We start from the raw sequence: 22,208 nt of genomic DNA on the forward strand, positions 1-22,208 counted from the left end.
ATTTTAGATACAAGACTGCTTTCATTACAAGACTCTTATCTCTGACTCCTCCACCTCCACTATCTTAAAAGTAACAGAGGGCTTCCCAGGTGGCACAGTGTTTGAGAGTCCGCCTGCCAATGCAGGGGACACGGGTTCGTGCCCCGGTCCGGGAACAGCCCATATGCCGCAGAGCGGCTGGGCCCGTGAGCCATGGCCGCAGAGCCTGCGCGTCCAGACCCTGTGCTCCACAACGGGAGAGGCCACAACAGTGAGAGGCCCACGTACTGCAAAAAAAAAAAAGAAAGAAAAGAAAGAGGGCTAGTTCAGCTCTGAATTCAAACAATTGTACAGGTGCTTGTTCTCAAGATAGCCTTCGAAGTTTGGCTCATAGTCAAAGTCTTCTAGGTGGCCTTTCCATTTTGTCACATAGGATATTAAAAGGATGTGTACTCAAGGGATGAGAGTTAAGAAAATTAGTAATTTTTACAGTTTTGTCAAGGATATTCTTAAAGGAAAGTGGATTAAAATCTGGTGGTAAAGAATTCAATGGCTGTGAGCACAGGCGGGCACCACGCCAGCTGAGTGTCAGCAGCTCATGCCCACTTGCTTTTGTACCGTCAGTGCACATGTCAACAAATGAAAAAAGCAAACACCACCTTACTCTTATTAAGAAGAGAGAAGACCCCTGGAAGGGGTTGTGGGCCACCCTTGGGGTCTGCAGATGGGGAGATGCCTGGGCTATATCTACCTGTGCTACCAGTGAGAGCCCTGCGTACCACAAAAAAAAAAAAAAAAAAAAAAGTAACAGAAAAGTCTCATCCGGTGTTGTGTATGTGTGGTTTGGGTTTTTTTTTCTTTTTTTCAGTCTAACCACCCTTTTCCCCAGTTGCAGCCCTAACTTAGCATTTTATTGCTAAGTTGCTTCATTGTGGTATTTGAGCTGCTTCCTTACCAGCAAGGCAATGTGGTACTCACACCAAAGCTAGCTGTCAAACAGGATGTTCCCCTGCTTAAAGCCCTCAAATTGTTCCCCATCTCGCTCAGAGTAAGAGGCAAAGTCCTCAGGATGCCCACAAGGCCGCTGCTACTTTCAGACCTCTTCTCTACTACTCCCTCCCTCTACTCCAGTCACTCTGACCTCCTGGCTAAAGTACAAGGTTCCCAGCTCAGAACCTCGGTACTAACTGTTCCCTCTGTCTGGAACACTCTTACACAGAAGGAACATAGTACCTTCAAGGCTATGCTCAAAATTCCCTTTTCAGTGAATCTTTCCTTGACCACCAGATTCAAAATTCCCATGACTCCCTGCTCTAGCAGTCCTTTTCCTCCTCCCTCAATTTATTTTCTGCATAGAACGTGTCACTTCTCAACATACTATAAAATTAACTTACCCATTTAGCTTATAGTCCATATTCCCAGTCTAGAATGGAAACTCTATGAGGGCAGGGATTTTCATCTGTTGTTTTTTTTTTGTTTGTTTGTTTTGTTTTTTGCGGTACGTGGCCTCTCCCGTTGCGGAGCACAGGCTCCGGACGCGCAGGCTCAGCGGCCATGGCTCACAGGCCCAGCTGCTCTGCGGCATGTGGGATCCTCCCGGACCGGGGCACGAACCCGTGTCCCCTGCATTGGCAGGCGGACTCTCAACCACTGCGCCACCAGGGAAGCCCCCATCTGTTTTATTCACTGCTGTATCCCCACTACCTAGAACAGTATCAGGCACATGGTAGGTACCAGGGCTGTTACACAGAACGGAGCTGACTATGTAATACATGACCCCAGAGGACATCATTCACATGGTCTAGGAGTAGCGCAATGGTGCAGTCCTGTCCAGGCACCTGGAGTTTGTTAACTACCTGCCTTGTGATCTGTAACACAGCAGCTTTCACAAATGGCTTCAGATGTCCATAAAGCTTTATTTTTGCCTCCTTTTTACTTTTATGGTTTCATTTTTATTATGTAGTAAGCTGGTATTGGATACTGCATAGAAAAACAATTATCTGGTTCTATAAAAGCAAAAATCTTCATCTATTACACCTGAATCTGTAAGAATTACTCTAAACCATAAGATCTGATAGAATCTATTTTTCTGCCACATCCCTGAATACCAGAGTAGTGAATTACCACTCTAGCTAAAACTTAGATGTTTTAACTAGATCAAGAAAATTAACTAATAATTAGGAAAAAATCTAAAATGCTAAACTTTCATATATTCCATAAATACAAGTCAAGAAAAAGTTGGCAAGAATTTTATTTTCTTTTTTCCCTAATTTTTGGAAATGAGTTGTAGATTCTTCATTCATTTCAAGCTCTAGAATTACTTGGAAGAATTCTTTTAAATGTAATCCATTACAATAAACCTCAAATTGATAGGTTCCTTGTTGCAGCTGCCAAACCTTAGCTACGCCATTTGTTTTTCTTTTGTTTTCCATAATTCACATGGATTTGACAATACAATGGTTAGTAATGTAGTGAAGCTACATATCCTGAGAGAGGGTATTCTTCTTGGCAAGTTAAGAGCTGAATAGGATTACAAATGCCACTTTACACTACCGTGTAGCTCTTACAGTTTACAATGGAACATTAGAAATACTGAAAAAGAAGAATTATGTCCACTTCCTAAGACATACTTGCACATGCTTTTCACAAACACACACAAACACTCACTCACACTTTAGTTTGTATATACTGTAAATTGGATGCTTCTATATTGTATTCCTAATCATTCCAGCCACCACAATGCTGATTGATTTTCAAATACTGAACTAGTCTTGATTCCTGGAATAAACCTTCCTTGGTCATGACGTACAGGTTTTTTTCTGTGTTGCTGAATTCTATTTGCTAATATTTTGTTAAGGATTTTGTGTCTATATTCATGAGGGACTTTGGTCTGTAGTTCTCTTTTTGGTACTGTTTTTGCCATTTGGTATCACAGTAATACTAGATTCATAAAATGATTTGGGAAATGTTCTCTTCTATTTTGGGGACTGATATGAATTCTTCTTTAAACATTTGGTAGAATTCTCTATAGTGAAACCATCTGGGGCTAGAGATTTCTTTCTTAGGAGTTTCTAAATTATCAATTCAATTTCCTTTATAGTTATAAGGCTATTCAAATTATTTGTTACATATTGAGTAAATTGTGGTAGTTTGTGTTTTACAAGGAAGTGGTCTGTTTCTTCTACACTGTCAAATTTATGTATGTAAAATTGCTTGCAGTATGTAGTCCCTTATTAACCTCTTAGTGTCTGCAGATTTCCTGCTTCAGTCCTGGTACTGCTGTCTGTGTCTTCTCATTTCTGTGCTTTTTGTTGGTAATTTTACTGTTAAAATGGCCTCAAGCATAGTGCTGAAGTGCTGTCTACTCCTTCTAAGTAAAAGAAGCTATGATTTGCTTTACAGAGAAAACATGTGCTAGATAAGCTTTGATCAAATATGAATCACAGTGCAGGTGGCAGTGAGTTCAAAGTTAATGAATCAACAATATATACTCAGTAAGGTGTCTTTAAACAGAAACACATAAAACAAGAATATGTATTGATCAGTTGACAAAAATGTGAACACAGGCTCACAGGAACCTAACCCTGCATTTCCCTTAGAAGCAGCAGTTCAGTATTTGCTAATTCAGCATTCATAGTAACTTTATTAGCTACCAAAAATAATGATAATCAACTGTTTATAATTTTCCATCCTTTTATTTTCAACCTGCTCATATTGTTATATTTGAAATGAGTTTCTTGTAGACAGTATACAGTGGAGCACATTTTTTTTAATTGTCCCTGCCAGTCTCTGTTTTTTAATTGCTATATATACACCATTTACATTTAACGTAATTCCTGATATGTTAGAACTTAACACTGCTGTTTTACTTTTTGTTTTCTATTTTTCCTCTCTGCTTTTTGTTTCTGTTTTTTTTTCCCCTGCCTGCCTGTGAGTTACTTGAACATTTTTTAGAATTCCATTTTTAATTATCTGTAGTGTTTTCAAGTATACCTCTTTGCATAGCTTTTTTAGTGGTTGTAATAGGTGTAACATCATATATATATATATACATCATCTATATATCATATATACATCATCACTGGTAAAATATTTTACCAGTTTGAGTGACGTATAGAAAACTTACCTATTATGTCCCTTTACTTCTCCATGTTTATATAATTTTCTTAAATATTTTCTCTACATACATTTAGAATCACATTTAGAGAGTGTTAACAGTTTTCACCTCAATCATCAAACATAATTAAGAAAACTCAAGAGGAAAACAAAACCCAATTGTATTTACTGACATATTTGTTTATCATGTTCTTTCTTTCCTTCCTAATATTCCTTCTTTTAGCGTTTCCTTTCTGTTCAGAGAACCTCTTTTAGCCATTCTTTTAGGGTAGGTCTGCTTAAGGTTGTTTCTTTTACCTGAGAATGTCTTGATTTTCCCTTTATTCCAGAAGGATATTTTTGCTGGATATAATATCTAAGTTAACAGTTATTTTCTTTCAGCACCCAGAAAATACTGTGCCATCATCTTCTGACCTCCATAGTCTCTAGTGAGAAATATACTCTCATTCTAATTATTTTTCCCCTAAGGGTAAGGTGTCATTTTGCTCTGGCTGCTTTCAAGGTTCTTTTCTTTGTCTTTAGTTTTCAGAAGTTTAATTATGCTGTGTGTTGGCAGAGATCCAGTAGAGTTTATTCTGTTGGAAGTTTGCTCAGCTTCTTGAATCTCTAGGTTTATGTCTCTTATCAAATTTGGTAAGTTTGCAGCCATTATTTCTTTGAGGGTTTTTTTCAACTCTGATTTCTTTCTCCTCTCCTGAAACACTGACAGCATGAATGTTAGAATGTTAGAATAGAATGCTGAATGTTAGAATAGAATGTTGTACTATCTTTCTTATAGTACAATGGCCTCCTGAGGCTCTGTTCCTTTTATTTTCCAGTCTGTTTTTTCCCTGTTGGTCAGATTGGGCAATTTCTATTGCTCTATCATCCATTTTACTGATTCCTTCTTCTGTCGCCTCTGTTCTGCATTGAGGCCATTCATTGAGATTTTTATTTTGCTTATAGTATTTTTCATATATAAAATTTCCATTAGATTTTTCTTTATATCTTCTATTTCTTTACTGAGACTTTCTATTTTTCCCTGAGGCTTTCTATTTTTTCATCTGTTTCAAGCATGTTTGTAATTGTTCATTAAAGCATTGTTGTCTGGCTGTGTTAAAGTCCTTGTCAGATAGTTCTAAAATTTCTGTCATCTTGGTATTGGCATCTATTGATTTTCTTTTTTCATGCAGTTTGAGATCTCCCTGGCTCTTTTGTTAATGACAAGTGATTTTCAACTGAAACACAGACATTGTTGCATTATGAGACTCCGGATCTTTTTGAAACCTCCTATTTTAGCTGGTTTCTTCTGATACCACTGCAGTGGAGGAAGTGGGTAGGAGATGTTGCTGCTGCAACACTGTCAGTGGAGGTAGCAGTGCAGGTTCCCCACTTGGCCTCCACAGACACTCAAAGAGTGGGGTCTCCTTATAAATTCTGAAGGAGGACTGGAGTTTCAGATACCCCACGTGGTCTTCACTAACTATGTAGTGAGATGGTCTCACTACTGCTGACAATGGTGAAAGTACTGACTCTCCAGGATATCCCCTCTGACACCATGCCAGCAGGTAAGTGGAGGGGTACATTGTTGCCAAATGGGTCATAGTCCCCGCTCCCCACATGGTCTCTACTTACTCTACAGGTGGGGCTGGGGGTGGGGAGGCTCATTAGTGGCTGGTGGGTATGAAAGTCCTGACTCCCTGCTTGGTCTTCTGTGACACCACCCAGGAGGCATGTTGGGATACCCTGCCTAAGCTATCCACTCAGTCTTTTTTGAGTGGATAGATGGGTAGAAGTCTAAGCTATCCAATCAGTCTTTGTTGACATGGGTCACACAGTGGGCTACATATTTTTCTGTAATGTTTGACTGGAATAGAGTGATTACTTTCTAAAAATCTTCTGTCTTGCTAGACCCTCCCTTTCCTGGTCCTTTGCCTAGAGAGAGCCAGCTTTTGTTGGGTTTTTTTGTTTGTTTGTTTTTTGTCTGTACTCATTGGTATTTCCAAGTTGCCAGCTTTTTCAGCTCCACGTCTGAGATATATGACACAAAAAGAAAACCCAAGGAACTCGGGTCCCAATGTCCCTAGCTGGTCTACCTTCTTTCCACCTTTCAGAGTCTTATTATGTTTGAGTAGGTAGGTAGGTGGGTAGGTAGGTAGGTAGGTAGATGGATAGATAGATAGACAGACAGACATAGGTTTTTAGATTTTTTTAGTTGTACTTAGCAGGATAAATAGGAAAAAGTACATCTACCCCATCTTCCCAGAAGTGGAAACTCTCCAGCATCTTAATTTTTAACAACACACTATGTAAATTACAAAATTGTAACAAAGCGAACAAGAGTGTCAAAGCTACTTCCCTGCCCACTTCATTTTTTTCCTGAATGTTATCTCCTCTGTGAATCCTTTCCTGAACTATCAGGTCAGAATGAATTGCTCCTTTCTTTGTATGTCCACAGCATACTATTTACTTTTCTATAATGCCTTATAATCAACCAATGATGTCATCGTTGGTCATTTAAGCAAAGCAAATTAAGGATGTGGACCACGTGGACTTCCCTAGTGGCGCAGTGGCTAAGAATCCACCTGCCAGTGTAGGGGACATGGGTTCAACCCCTGGTCCGGGAAGATCCCACATGCCATGGAGCAACTAAGCCTGAGCGCCACAATTACTGAGCCTGTGCTCTAGAGCCCACGAGCCACAACTACTGAAGCCCACATACCTAGAGCCCATGCTCCGCAACAAGAGAAGCCACCACAATAAAAAGCCCGTGCACAGCAACAAACAGTAGCCCCCACTTGCTGCAACTAGAGAAAGCCCGCAAGCAGCAACAAAGACCCAACGCAGCCAAAAATAAATAAATAAATAAATTTATTAAAGAAAAGGATGAGAACCATGTCATAGTTATGTTTTGATTCTCAATGTCTGAATGTCTAATAGGTTACATGTATTACAATAACTCACGCAGTGTGGGGCATATAGTGGATACTCAATAAATATTTGTTGACTGAATAAGTGAAAAAATGAACGTTTATTGAGCACTTGCCATGTGTTCCAGAATTCAATAAGGGTTTGTTAAATTGGACTAAATTGTTTCCACATCTGTCAGTCTAATCAATCCACAATTATTTCTTCCTCTGGGGAAAAGAGAAGCTCACTAAGCATATCCAAAGTGCAATTATTGCAGGTTAGCACTTTTTCCCAATTAACAAGTAATTAACTACCAACTATTTATTTAAACCTATATGACCAGAACTATGCATGGTATAAAGATAGTGAAAGTCAGGATTCCTGCCCTCAGAAGTATAAAATACATTGTGGAGACTGAAAGATAAGCAAAAATTAAAGAGTAAATAATCAGTAGTGAAAAATGAAGTATAAGAAAAAAAAGAGAATATAGGTGACCTGAATAATTAAGAAGGACTTCATAAAAGAGGCAGGACTTCAGTCAGGCCTTTAAAAAAAATGGTTAAGATTTAGTTGCCAGGAGAGAAAAGAGAAGGGCATTTTAGGTTTAGGAACAGTAGAGAAAGATAGAACCAAATGTGGGCTAAGCGTGGGGATAGAGAGGAATTCACTTTAAAAGAGGAGATAAGGCTGAAAATTAGAGTTTGGAAAAGACTTAGAATTCATACAGCATAGAAAGAGAAATAAAGAAACCACCATCATCTGAACATTACAGTTTACAAAGATTTTTCAAACAAGCACTTTCTCATTTAAGCCACAAAATGTCTCTAATGAAATGCAGAGGAGGAACATGAAGTGACTTGAATTTAGATTCAGACATTCACCCTTGTGCCATGTACACACCATTCTCTCTATATAATGTTCAAATAACTGGGGGTAGGGGGGTGATCCTGGGGAGTAGGAGGATACTTAGCAGGATGACCTGGTTCCTCTTCCCACAGGTTGTGTTGAATGTCCTCTTCTACAACTTTCTAGCACCCTCTGCTTACCCCCTTCAAAGTTTACCACAATCTGAATCAAAATTATCCAGACTATCTCACTAGTCTTAAAGCTTTTCAAGGGAAAGATCAATGTCTTTCCACCCAGTATACACTAAAAGCTCAATAAATGCTTTTGAGCTTTTAAAGTGAACTGTGTTTTCTTCATCCTTGTATCCCCACCACTCAGCACATGTGTGGCACAGAGAAGCAGCTAGATTGACACTGGCTAAGTGAAGAGCCTCCTGCAATAGACTGAATGTGTCCCCCTAAAATGCATATGTTGGAATCCTAACCATAATGTGATGGTATTAGGAGGTGGGACCTTTGATAGGTAATTAGGTCATGAGGGTAGAGCCCTCATGAACAGAATTAGTGCCCTTATAAAAGGGCACCTTCTTCTTTTGCCATGTGAGGACACTATGAGAAAGTGGCAGTTTGCAACCCAGAAGAGGGTCCTCAGCAGAACCTGACCATGCTGCTGCCTTGAACTCAGATTTCTAGCCTCCAGACTGTGAGAAGTAAACTTCTGCTGTGCATAAGCCACCCAGTCTACGGCGCTTTGTTACAGCAGTCAGAACTAAGACACTTCCTCGTCTCCAGTCTGACTGTACTTCTATCCACCCAACTCACCATTGCAGATTAATCTTGGTTCAAAACCTCAATTGGTAATTAATGATTCCAACAATGCTTTCATTAGCCCCTTAGAATACCTTTGCTTTTCCTCCTCACCCAAGTTGCCAATTCTTCAAAACTAATTTTGAACTTTCTCTGTACGTGCTGCATAACACCATCATCAACATTTACTTAATCATGCCAAATATCTCCATATGAACTAAAGGCTGTCTGATCTCAGCTGGGTCCCTTGCATTGCTCAGCAACCCTTATATTTATCTTCAACTGACCCCTATCAAATTCCCCACAGCAGCTGCTACAAAGTTTTTCCACTCTCCTTAAGCCCCAGATTCAACCCCTACTCCCCTCATGCTCAGCAAAAGCTCTCCTCTTCTACATACCTGAGAATACGATATTATGACCATGAGATGACTTGGCTTTCTTTGTCCTCAACTCGTAACCCTTCTATCCCTTTATCTATACCGCTCTTCTCAGCTCACGTCCCAGTGAAAGAAGTGCTCGCCCTCCTTTCCAAAGCCAAATTCTCTCTCCATACTGTACCAATTATTGGGAGGCAGAGATACTGAATAATATCCTCCAAACTGACAAGGAACTTTGAGACAGAAAAACAAAGCAGGCAATTCCATAAAGTGCAATTATGAAGTTTGTCGTGGGTAACGTACACACAGGCAGGAAGGATCAGGCCGACGGGATGATCCAGAGGCATTCGCAGCTGCACTTTGCACCATAGAAAGGGGTATCGGGGGATCTAAAGGGGCCAGAGCTAAACACGGAATCTGACTACCAAGTGAGAAGCATGACCACACCGACGGGGACCGGGGATTTTCCCCTCCCCCAGGGATCTCAGGACCATTAACCATCTGTGTCAGCATAAGGCATTCTTCCAGTTTCCACATCAGATGAAGACAAGGGTAAAAGTTGATGGGGAACATAACCTTGTAAGTTAAGCTAACGCTGAGTCACACAGAAGGGGGACGGGGGAGGGCTGTGGACCTAAGATGGAGATGACAAAATGGAGTCAGTGTGGTTCAGCCACACACGGCCATGCCACGTGGCTTGCGCACCTTAGTTCCCCAACCAGGGATCGAACCTGGGCCACGGCAGTGTAAGCACTGAGTCCTAACCACTGGGCCACCAGGGAATTCCCTTAAGAAGAATTGTGTCTGAACAAGAAGGACAAGATTGGGTCCAGAAAGGAAGAGCATACAACAGTATCAGCTGAAACTCCTTCCCCATCAGAAAGGCCGGGCTGACACCAGGTCAGCTGAGGAAGTGTTTAATTGGACATTTTCAGAATCTAATGTCATGTATGCAGATGCAAATGTTTGAAATGTTTGAGTTGTTTACAGTGTAGTCTGTGCCAGACAGGCTCCCATGCCAAGCCAGAACACAGCCTCCCATTATTCCGCTGGGCTTGGTTTCTAAAGATGTTTCAGGGCTCTCTGAGCCTTGTCAATTTCCACATCCAAAGGCTCATTTGTGTTTTCAAGGCAGCGTCATTCTTCCCCTCATGAGCAGACATCAGTCCTTTCCCTGCCAATCTCTGTCACTGCCTGCTCTGGTTCAGAAAAGGCTTTGGAGAAATTATTTGAGAGGCAATTACTCCATCTCTAGAAATTTTAGTAGTTTGGGGAAAACTAACACAAAGGAAAAGTCAGACTCTTGATCCCTGCCTGGAAGTTGGGTCTCAGCTGATGTAATTATTTCGAGAACTGTTTCTGTTATTCACTGACCCAGGAAAACACAGCTTATTATTAGCTCAGCGAATAGACAATTCCACCTTAACATACCCCCTAGAAGGCAGCAGTTCTTGATCGGGAGGATAAACAAGGATACACCACAACTGGACACTAGGGAATCCGTTCATCTTTAAGAACTGAACCATCCACACTCTGCCTTGAAAATGCAAAGCAAAAAAATATTGTCATTATCACAAATTGTTATGATGCCTTCGCTATATCCTCTTCGTATTATCAAATACCTTCTTCAAGAAAAAATTTTACATGTTTAAAGTCCTAAATTGGAAATAACACATGAAGACTACTGTTCATGTATCATGTTAAGGATGCTCAATTCAAGAATAAAAATTTGCCACTAGTTTTACATTGGATAAGCTTATTTGTTTTATCCAATGGTCTCCATTGGATAAACAGTCATAAGAAAATTATTAGCATTTATTAATGAGTTCATTCATTTATTCATACTACAGACATTGATTGACTACCTGTTATGCTCAGAACAACTGCAACTGTTTCAGATATACAGAGATAAAGAATATGTCGTCCTAGGCCTTAGGAAGCCAGTGAAAGAGGAAGGCAAATGACTGCGATACAGAGACAAAAGGAAACAGATTCTCAGGTACTAACAATAAAGTACAGTTGACCCCTGACCAACACGGGTATGAACTGTGTCTGTCCACTTATATGTGGATTTTTTTCAATCAATACTGCAGGTACTACAGGATCGAAGGTTAGCTGAATCTGAGGATGCAGAACCACAGATAGGTGGGGCTCACTGTAAAGTTACTCTCGGATTGCCGACTGCTGTGGGGTTGGTGCCCCAACCCCCAAGTTGTTCAAGGGTCAACTGTAATGATAAAGTATTGCAGGATTATCACAGGAGAGAACAAGGAAGCAATAACGGAGAAGATGATATTCCAGCTCAGCCTTGCAGGATAGATGAATTTGCATAGTTGTATGGTGGGAAGGGTATTTAAAGAACAACCATGAGCAAAGATGTGAACATTTATAATATGTTCCCCAGAAATGATTTAAAAAAAAAAATTCTGGCGTATAAAAAGCTGAAGTATTATAAAGCACTAGGGAGAAATTTAAACATACACATGCATACAAGAAGTGTATTCCCAGTCCCATTTCAGACATAGTGATTCAGAACCCACAGGGTTAGGTGGGGGCCAGGAATCAGTATTTTTCAAATCTTCCCAGGTCGTGATGTGCACTCATGATGTGATCTGATACACACATCTAGAATACATGGAGGGATCTAGTAGGTGTTATGGGCTGAATTGTGCCCCACCACAGTTCATATGTTTAAGCTCTACTACCCAGTACCGCAGAATGTGACTATATTAGGAGGTAAGGACTTTAAAGAGGTAATTAAGTTAAAATGAGGGCACGGGGGGTGGGGCTAATACAATCTGACTGAGGTCCTTATAAGAAGAGGACATTTGGACACACAGAGACACCAGGGATGCACACGAACAGAAAGAAAATGACCATGTGAGGAAACAGCAAGAAGATGGACATCTGCAAGCCAAGGAGAGAAGCCTCAGAAGAAATCAAACCTGCTGACACCTTGATCTTGGACGTCCAGCCTCTAGAACTGTGAAAAAATACATTTCTACTGTCTAAGCCACCCACTCTATGGTATTTTGTTTTGTCAGGCCTAGCGAACGAATACAGTAAGTGAATGCACCAGGAACGTACCGAGAAATACATTTTAATGCCATATTAGGAGTTTAGACTTTATTAGGAGTTTAGACTTTATTCCGCAGACAATTTCTCAAAATGTAGGTCTTTTAAGAAGGGAAGTAATATGATTCAGTCTATGATCCAACTCTTGAAGCAGTGTGGAAGACGAAGTAATTTAAAAAATTCTGCCTGGCCAAGGCAAGAGACAATAACGGATGTGACTAGAGTCGTGATAGAAAGGATGGGGGGATAAAAAAAAAAACAGAAAATTTCAGGTGCTATCACAGGTAGGCACAACAGCATGTGGTAACTTAATAATGTGGGAAGATGAGGAAAGGGAAGAGTTAAGGCTAACCTCCCAGATTTGATCCTGTTTTGTGCCCTATATTTCAGATACATCACATTACCTACTATCTCATAGATTGAGATGCCATTAACCAAAACAGAAAACCCAGAAAGCATATTTGGGAATGAAATTGATGAGTTGAAAACCAGAGAACAGAAATCAGAAGAACGTCAAGTGTAGAGCTAGAGATCTCTTGAGAACAGAGGAGCTCTTTAGAGCCACATGGCAATGAGAGCACTGAGCTCACTTCCGTCGTCACTCCTGTCCTTACAGCAACAAATAAAATGAGCAAACTGAAAACCAATGACTCTCCTTGGAGCAGAGACGTGAGAGTGCAAAGCAAACCACCACTCTAAGATCTAGAGAGACAGGAAAATCCAGAGAGTCACAGCCCAGATCTGCTTATCTGGAGCAGAAGCCACTGGACCCATTAAGTCTAGGAATACCTAAACAGTAATTTTGACAAATTGCTGGAGACTGAGTATGGCCTACCTTGAGAGTGAGAAACACAGTCTTGGGGAAGGAGGAGGGTGATTTCCAACAATTTCAGGTAATCACAAAACAGCTATTACAAAGGTGCAAAGACAGGAGGGAACCTACCAATGAAAAAATTAATGATGATAGTGGCTAATATTGACTGAGCAGGCCTGTCCTAAATGTTTATATTTCTTAACCCTACAGCAAACCTAGAGGATAATGCATTGGTTTTCTATTGCTGCTGTAACAAATTACCACAAAATTGGTGGCTTAAACAATACAAAGTTATTATCTTACAGTTCTGTAGGTCAGAAATCCAGCACTGGACTCACCAGGTAAAATCAAAGTGTTGGCTGGGCTGCATTCCTTCCGGGGGCTCTAGGGAAGGATCTTTGCCTTTTTCAGATCCTAATGGCCACCCACATTCCTTGTCTCATGGCCTCCTTCCTCCATCTTCAAAGCTGACAACATTGCATCTCTCTGGCCGTTCTTCCATAGTCACATCACCCTAACTCTCTGATCCTCTTCTGCCCCCCTCTCCCACTGTTAATTAGGCCCACCACATAATCCAGGATATGGATTTCAAGTCAGATAATGAGCAATCTTAATTCCATCCACAGCCTTAATTCTCCTTTGTCACATAACCTATCATATTCACAGGTTCCAGGGATTAGGGCATGGGCATCTTTGGGGGAGGACATTATTCTGCCTACCACTGACAGTTATAATTAGTTTTCCCATTTTACAAAGGAAGAAATTGAGGCATAGAGAGGATATGTAATTGGTCCAAGGTCACACAAGTGTTGGTGACAGAGCTGAAATCTGAACCCAAGAAACCGACTTCCGATCCTATTTTCTTAACTGTTAAACTACAGCAAATACAGGGTGCTAGTGATGGTTAGTTTAAGTGGTAAACCCTAAAATTTAGGCTGAATAAGTAGTGGAATGAAGTCTGAAGAGTGCTGACTTCAATGATTTGCCCTCTGCTTCCCAAAGAACTAAACTGGGGTTTGGGATCCTCCGTTCATTCCCTCGTCTTCCTATGGCCCCTGGTTTTCTGTAAGGCTTATCTCAGAAAAGCTAATGAAAAGAAAAACCCTATAAAAGAACAGCCAGATGCTTCAGATGGTAAATTTTGCGATACAGCACACACGCTATTAATGATTTAGAACATTAAACAAATGTAACAAATGCATCTTCAGATTAGTCACCGATAACATAGATCCAAAGTATTCTGATAATGGTAAAAGAACCTCAAAACGATGTTCTGGGAACAAAAGGGACACATGAAGGTGGAAGATTCATTCTATGAGCCACTTGACAGCATCGTGAAAGAGAAGATGTTTTCTCTTTACCATTTCAATCAATTACAAAGCTAATTGAAAACATGGGCTAACCAGAGGATCAAGGCACAAGACCAGCAGGCCTCTCGAATTCACTGAATTCTTCGTTAAACGTTTTTTACAATCTTTCATAAATGCTTGAAGAAGAAAGGAATTTTCTGTGAATAAGGGACCATATATATACATATATAATCATATATCTTACACATATATATTCATATATAACATAAAGAATTTTTTGATAAACCTTTAATATACCATATTATTGAAACTTTCTATATCCCTGTTCACCCTTATGAATTATATTCTTCAACCTCATGAATTATATTATTCAAATCTTACCATTTGGCTTTTGTCTGCTTGATCTGTCATATAAACAACAGATCTTAAAGTCTCCTATAAATTGTTTTGGTCAAGTCAGACAGAGAAAGACAAATATCATATGTTATTGTTTATATGTGGAATCTAAAAAAAGGCTACAAATGAACTTATTTACAAACAGAAAGAGAGTCACAGATGTAGCAAACAAACTATGGTTACCAAGGGGGAAGGGAGGAAGGGATAAACTGTGAGACTGGGATTGACATATACACACTATTATATATAAAAGAGATAACCAATAAGGACCGACTGTATAGCAAAGGGAACTCTACTCAATACTCTGTAATGACCTATATGGGAAAAGAATCTAAAAAAGAGTGGATACATGTATATGTATAACTGATTCACTTCGCTGTACAGCAGAAACTAACACAACATAGTAAATCAACTATACTCTAATAAAAATTAATTTTTTTTAATTGTTTTGGTCATTTTCTCATACTTCTGACCATTTCCTTTATATTCTTCGAAGATAAATATGTTTAAATGCCTGGCCCATAAAATGTCACAGCTATTCTGTCTTCCTTATAGATTTTATCTTTTATCAACTCTAGATCTGGTATAATGCTCTTTGCTTTGAATTACACTTGGTTTCTTTTTAATAATGATGTGGAACTCAAGGTCCGTAAAGGTTTCTGGTTTTCCCACTCCGGCCCACTATGTTGACGGATTTACACTGATGACTGTCTCTTGTGGGTCCCACCAGGGGCAGTGCCAGTGCTGGGCTTTTCTCTCCATTTCCCAGCTGAGCTGTGGCCAGTGTCCTACCTGTAGGTGCTTCATAAGAAGCAAAGGTAGCTAGATGGATTTAATTGAAAATCATTACGTTCCATGTGCTGTAAATGGCCTCAAATAATTAGGGGATCCAGGTCCAGGTCCCCATTTTCTTACTCGATACTCAACTTGGAAAAGTCTTCACATATAATATGATCAATGTAGACATAGCTTACTGCAGATGTATCTTGCTTTAAGCAAACCCCATATTGAAAGTCTGGATTTATCCAGATAATATGTTAAGGAATGATTAATAGTTCACTTTGTAAAGAGGTTATTTGCCTCTTGGAAGATTTAGTCCTAAGATTTTTTTATATTGCAAACTCTCCTATTACATTTTAAGTATTATTTGATTTCCACAGCAATTCTCTATATACAACCCTTCATAACCATCCCTACTGCACATAGCAGAGTTGGTGCTAAGGATCCTTTCCACCACTGCCTGTCTCCCCAGAGATCTTGGCTCTGTTGGCCTTCAAATATCATCTGCTTTAGTCTTACTTTTACATGATGGACATGGTGGGAGGTGGAGGGGACTCATTGTAAAACGCCAAGGTTCCAAGGCAAAGCAAGGTTCCGATACAATGGACAGAGCAGTGGGCTGAAACTCAGAAGGCCTAGAGTTCTTGCCAGTTGTGCGATCTGAGGCAAACTACAGCCTCCTTAATACCCAGATTTTCAGTTTACAAAAGAAAGATAATAGTGCCTGCCTGCACATGCTTCTGAGGGTTCATATAAAAATTATTTTTAAATATAAGGTGCTATGCTAATATACCCTTTTTTTCCAAGCAGGTCTAATGCCACGACCCTAAGAGAACACTACATCAATCTAACTTTTTCTCTGTTAGCAACTGTTTCTCACAGAATTCGTTAAAAGTTCTGAAAATTCCTCCTAATCATTATCCTTTTCATTTTATCTCACTCTACTTGTTATTCTTCCCTTAGTTCAAAGTCTCCCAACACCATCTCTGCAAAATAAGATCAAACCCTCTGCACAGCACCTCGAAACAATCACCTATCTGTCTCTCCCTGACAAGGTGAATAAGATGAGAAAGCAAAGCTTGTGATATTCTTACCACTAAAGAAATACGTTCTTTGGAAGAGCCAGCTCAAATTTCCTCTCTGTATTCCAAATCTGCCTATACCTGTGCTTTAAGCAACCAGTCCTCTCTGCTACACTCCTGCCATTTGCTCATCTTTGTGCCTTTCAACCACTCCTGTCTGTGTTGCTCTGTTTTGGTTTCTCTTGGTGGTTTATAATAACCCCTCATTGTCTGAGTATCTAACTTTGTTCCTTCACTAGAACTTACATAATATTTAGAGTTCTAAAGATCTCACCTGAAATATAAGGGTCATTAGTTAAGTCTAATGTGGTTTTTTTCCTTCTTTTTAAGTGTTTTATTGAACTGATCTGTCTTTTTAGACTGTGGACCTGTCGTAAAGTTTGGCCAGTCTTGGCTATATATGACGTCCCAGTACAGCTACAGTCAAGGCTGTACACCAGGGATCTCCCCTGGATGTTCCAAAGTTGTCTCACTGTCTTTCTGCCAGAACCTCTTCCTCATCTGGTGTTCATTACCCTCATTAGTGGCATCTCCATCCACCCAGGTAAGCAATTCCAAAACCTCAGAATTATTTTCAACCTTATTTCCCATATGCAGCTAGTCATTAAATCCTGCCTTCCCTATATTCTGAATATCTCTCCAACTTACACTAGTTTACACCCTTATCCTATTTCATTTGGACTATAGCAACATCATCCTCACTTTCTTCTGGCCTCCTTGGCTTTTCCCTCTCTAGTTCCTCTGAAATACTATTGCTGGAGCTATTTTCTAAAGGAAATCCAATCATAGCACTCCTCTGCTTAAAAATTCAGCTTAAAAACTCTTAAAGATTATCTAGGCTGTGATAAACCCTGAAAAACATGACATTCAAGGACCTTCCTTCTCTGGCCCCAACCTCACAAGACCTCTTTACTACAGACGCACCCAACCCGTCTCCCCCTGGGAGTGCCACGCTCAGACTGCCTCCATTTCTTTGCCCATGTAGTTCTCTGTGCTTAGAACAAACACCCTTCTCCCTCCTCTTGGCTTTCAGCCTTCGAAATCCAGTTCAAAATTCACCTGCTCTGCGAAGTCTTCCTAAATTCTGACCATACCTCTCTCCTGGGAGAATGAGTGGCCACTACTTCCACATCACCCTGTGCTGCAATTATTTGTGGATGGGTCACTTTCCTACGTAAACTCGGTATCTCATTCATCTCTACCTGGCACACAGTATGCACTCATTAAATGTTTACTGAAATTAATATGCGCTGAGTAAAAGAATAACTAAAGAAAAATTCCATAGATCTAGAAGCACACCAGTCCTCCTTCTTAGCTGCATTAAAGAAACAGGGCCCAGGGATAAAGAAAAGGACTAATAATCTGATGTAGCAAACACATGAATGGGTTGTTTGTTTTTAAAACCTAAGTGGCTTAGGGAGGGCAGGGGGAGAAGAAAGTATATTTTAAAGCTCTAGCTCCAGGGCAAGTAATAAAAATTGTTGCTTTAATGTTTTTTTTCATAATATTGTGAGCAATGGGAAGGTCTATTCCATCACACCGGCCTTCAGGGCAGAAAGTTTCAGCCTCCTGAGCTAAGTCAAACTGGCACTGGCTCTCTGTTTTTCAAGCAGCCGCAATTGGTCTCTGCCTTCTATGAGACTAAACTTGACTGACAAAGAAGAAACAAAATAATTTCCCAGTTACTTTACGGGCCTCTCTTTTCCGCTTTTGCACTTGTCAATTAATTATAAGCGTGCTGGAAATTCGTCTCACATTTCTGCCCCTACATTACACTGAGGTAGGCATTGTACTCTGTCTGCGTTAGGAGTTGTCATTAGGTTGGGAGGCAGCAACTAGCCCAAGAAACAACACTGTTTAGTACTCAGAGTTTGAAGCCCTTAGATGCCACTCACCCACATAGCTTTTGATGTCATCCTTTTTATACTCCCTGGATTGTTAAATCTGAACACGTTTAAAATTAGGATGCATGTGCATCTAGGTCAAAATATCAGAGTCTAGAGTACCAATGGAACTCAATAATTTTCAAAATGATAAAACAAACAATTCTCTATAGTTCAGTCTTAATCATTCCACCCCTGAGCTCCCATTCTAAATTTACTTACCCACAATGCCCAAGAGTTTAATATACTACCTGGAACACACACAGAGACCACATTTGACAACATTACAAGGCTTTCCTAGCAGGGATTGTCTATATTTCTGGCAGAAATCCTGCCTCCATCTACCTGTGTTTTGAATGCCTGACTTTCCCATTTCCCAAGCACTGTTTCCATTTAGGAAGGTTGAATAGGGATTACAACTGTACCTAGCACTTGGGTTTATAGCGAGGAATAAATGGGGCAATACAAGTAAAAAGGTTAAATATAACAGTGCTTGGTGAGTGGTCAGTGCCCCATAATATGACCTCTGTTACATTCCATGCTGGAACCACATGTGACCCCATAATTGGATCTTTGAGAAAAGAATCAGAGAAAGTTGGTCTTTTTCACCAAGCACCATGTTTGACTTCACTTCTCCCAATAGACTTGAAAGAACTGAAGTAGGTAACATTAATTTTACTTTACTTAACGTGTTTGGGACTTTGTGTTTGTGAAATGTAGCATGCAAGAAATACTCCAATACATACGTAAAATGACTTTTTAAGTGCCTTTTAAAAATCTCTAAGGTCCTTCCGTTTCCAAAATGTTGTGACCTATGATAACTAATCTCAAATGCAGGCAAATTAATAGTGATATAACTCCCTAGATATACTGAAAATATATGGCATTGTCAGGCTGGTTGTATTGGAAACAAGTTAGACCCAGGACCAGGAACCTGGGGCAATGCACAAAACAATCTTGCCCTTCTTTCTCCCCTCCAGCCCAGAGACTATAATTCTCATCTCAAGCTCCCAGGTCCTTTTGTAGCAGATGTGGAGAGGATGAGGAATGAGTTGGAATTTGCAGAGAAAACAGTGGAGCCAAAATTCTACAGAATCCCAAGAGGAGCAGCTGAAGTGAGCAGGCTTCATGAAATCACCTGCAATTTCACCTTTTAACCGATAAAAGAGAATCCTAGAAGTCTGACTCAAGAAGGGGCCCTACCTAACCTCCTGCATCTTGGAGATTAAGAAACTGAGACCTAAAGAGATCAAGTAACACATCTAAGTCATCCAGCTTTTCTGAAACCTGGGTCTGGAAACCTAGAAGTGATGCAGTGACCAATCGAATTAAAGCAGGCTCAACCTATGTCACTTCCAAAGTGTCTGCACACCGATAAATGTCTCTCTTTTCCTCTCTGAACTATATTCAGCCTTCTACGGTCACCCACAAACCAGTCAGCACTTGTCTCAGGAAGACAGACAAGATCCTCCACAATCCTGAATTCAAAGGGACATCGGGTTTTACAAACAAGTTACTAAAAGCAGAGTCATGTGGTACTACCTTCAGATTCATCCTTATCTTTCAGAAATACATTAAATAATATTAGAGTGACAATGATTCTCCAAAGTAGAAAACAAAACTCAAGAAAAAAAAAAAGCCTAGGCATACTTTGCTTTAAGTAATGCATATAGGAGAATCTACTTAGAGTGGAAATATGAGGGGGTGCTTCTGGTGATTATTTTCTTTCGAAACAGCATAGAATAGAACTTTTAAGTAGCCACAGTCAGAATGACTCCATTTACAAGAGTGCCACATTCACACAGCTTTTGGGAAACTACCAGAAGATAAGAGTTGTAAGCCCGTGTCTCCACTGCCTCCTTGTCGTGTGTATTTATATCCATTCATGTATTCCTTCATTCAGCTCTACTTCATGTGTACTCATTCATTAATTCACCAGTTCTCCCTCATAGGAACTCACTCATTCATTCAATTGCTCACTTGAGTACTACCGAGTACCTGAGAAGTCCGACAGGGGCTTTGCACTCGTGTAACTTAAGAGCCTACGTGGAGCCTAGACGTACACACCGAAAATGAAAGTACAAGATAAAAGGCGAAAAGAACCACAAAGGAGACCCGATAAAGCAACCTGGAGGCTCAGGGGAACTAGGTGCTGGTTCCAGATGCAGGCGAGGGAAGCTCCTGGGCGGCTTGGGGCGGGGCACCTCCCCTCCCCGAGACAAGAGAGAAAAGGAGACATCACGCCTGACTCACTGCTCTCCGTGCACAGCATCTCCCTCTATCCCGGCGGCCGCACGCGGCCCCCCCCCCCCCCCATTGCTTGGCCCTTGTCGCGGAAGCTGCACGCCCTGCCCGTCTCCCGGTGGCCTCCCTACCCTGTCCGTCAGTCGCTCCCACGAATGGGTGACTTGGGAAGTCCACACCGGTGCCGGCAACGCCTAGGCCCGCCCGCCGGGAGGAGCCGGGCCCAGCAGGCCGTGGGCAAGGCCCGGCCCGCGGCGCACGAACCTGGTCGACCGTTCGGCCTGCGGCGGCGGCGGCGGCGGAGGCGGCGCCCAGGGTCACGCTGCCGGGTATCTGCGGTTCTGCCCGCTGCACACTGAGCGGGAAGGCGGGGCGCAGCGGCCCGGGACGCTGGGCGCGGGCGGGAGGGCCCGGCGGGGCGCCGCCCCCACCACGCCCGCAGGCCTCGCTGCGCCTCGGGAGACCTGAGGGCGGCGGGCCGACCAGCTGGTGCCTCACCTTCTGGCTCTGGCTCCCGTTAGAAAATCAGTGCCCCACCCTGGGTCCTGGGCCCCGCGGCCTTGCTTCTTTATTTAGGGGCCAAAGCGCCCGAGCGTCGCCCTCAGGCCCTCGCGGGTCTCTGGCCGGCGGAGGTTTCAAGAGCTGTAACCTCCGGTGGGCCGAAGGGCTTGGCCGAGGTGTCCTGTGCTTTCATGAGTGGCCGTGCAGGTAGGGAAGGAAGGGGTTGTGGAGCTGAAAGGAAAGCGTGAAAGGTGTTTTTCTGTCTCTGCGCCTGCATAAGGGCGTCTGGAAACCCCATGCTTTGTAAGCGTGGATAGGACACGCGGTTATTAAACCGTTATTGTCCCATCCTGCCGGGCAGGATTGTTAAGAGAGGTGGTGATGATGGAAGGTGGACAAGAGGACCCGAACTGGGAGATCAGAAAGAGTTCTGTCTCTTTGGTTTATGCGTTAATTATATGAGGGTGCCCAAGAAGAAAGGAGACTCACCTGATTACCCGGTGTAGCTTATCTCAACGAGTCACTCGCATCCCTGGTCACAAAGCGTGTGCTCACGTAGTTTCAATGTTTTCTGTTTTGATAAATTTGAATTCCTTTGTTTAACCACACTTTTCTCAAATACAAACAGTTATCTTTGTGAAACACGGAGCAATTCAGGTCTCCTCTTTAACCAGGAAAAAAAAAAAAACCAAAAACCTTTTAATTAAAAGAAAAAACACGTGCTCACTGGGAACTTAAAAAAGTACAAAATTTGTAATGTCCATTTACCTGCATACACTTGACCCCCAGTTAACAATCTCTCTAAACTTTAGTAACCCCGTTGCCCACCGAATAAAGTGTGAACTCAGACATTCAAAGTAGTTCCTCACAATGTGACCCTGGCCCACCTTTCCAGGATCATCTCTATGGTGCTATAACCAGCTCCATTGAATTACTTTTTTCTCAAACTACCTGAGGTAAAGGACAAGTTTTATTATTTCCGATAAGTTATGGACTGTCATTCTTGTAATATAAATTAAAAACTTGCTAGAAAAGTGAAAAAAGACATAAAAAACTACAAGCCCCAATTTTCATTACAGGTATATAACAGGCATACAAAAATAAAATTAC

The 22,208-nt window shown here is 41.3% G+C and overlaps 1 protein-coding gene and 1 non-coding gene across 3 annotated transcripts in view; both read right to left on the reverse strand.

Moving 5' to 3' along the window:
• Nucleotides 1–20,937, reverse strand: part of CPQ (carboxypeptidase Q) — a 468,037-nt gene extending 447,100 nt beyond the window's left edge. Inside the window, exon 1 of one of the 2 annotated variants that reach the window (XM_067711716.1) lies at nucleotides 20,729–20,937. The gene's annotated coding sequence lies outside the window, so the exon portion shown is untranslated. The remainder of the gene's footprint in view (nucleotides 1–20,728) is intronic. The other variant, XM_067711715.1, reaches the window with a different exon arrangement.
• TRNAV-UAC (transfer RNA valine (anticodon UAC)) lies at nucleotides 9,724–9,795 on the reverse strand. The gene has a single exon. It is a non-coding gene; the product is annotated as a tRNA-Val (tRNA).
• Nucleotides 20,938–22,208: the final 1,271 nt, after the last annotated feature.

Source organism: Pseudorca crassidens, chromosome 17, assembly GCF_039906515.1.
Source record: "Pseudorca crassidens isolate mPseCra1 chromosome 17, mPseCra1.hap1, whole genome shotgun sequence".
Taxonomy (NCBI): Eukaryota; Metazoa; Chordata; class Mammalia; order Artiodactyla; family Delphinidae; genus Pseudorca; species Pseudorca crassidens.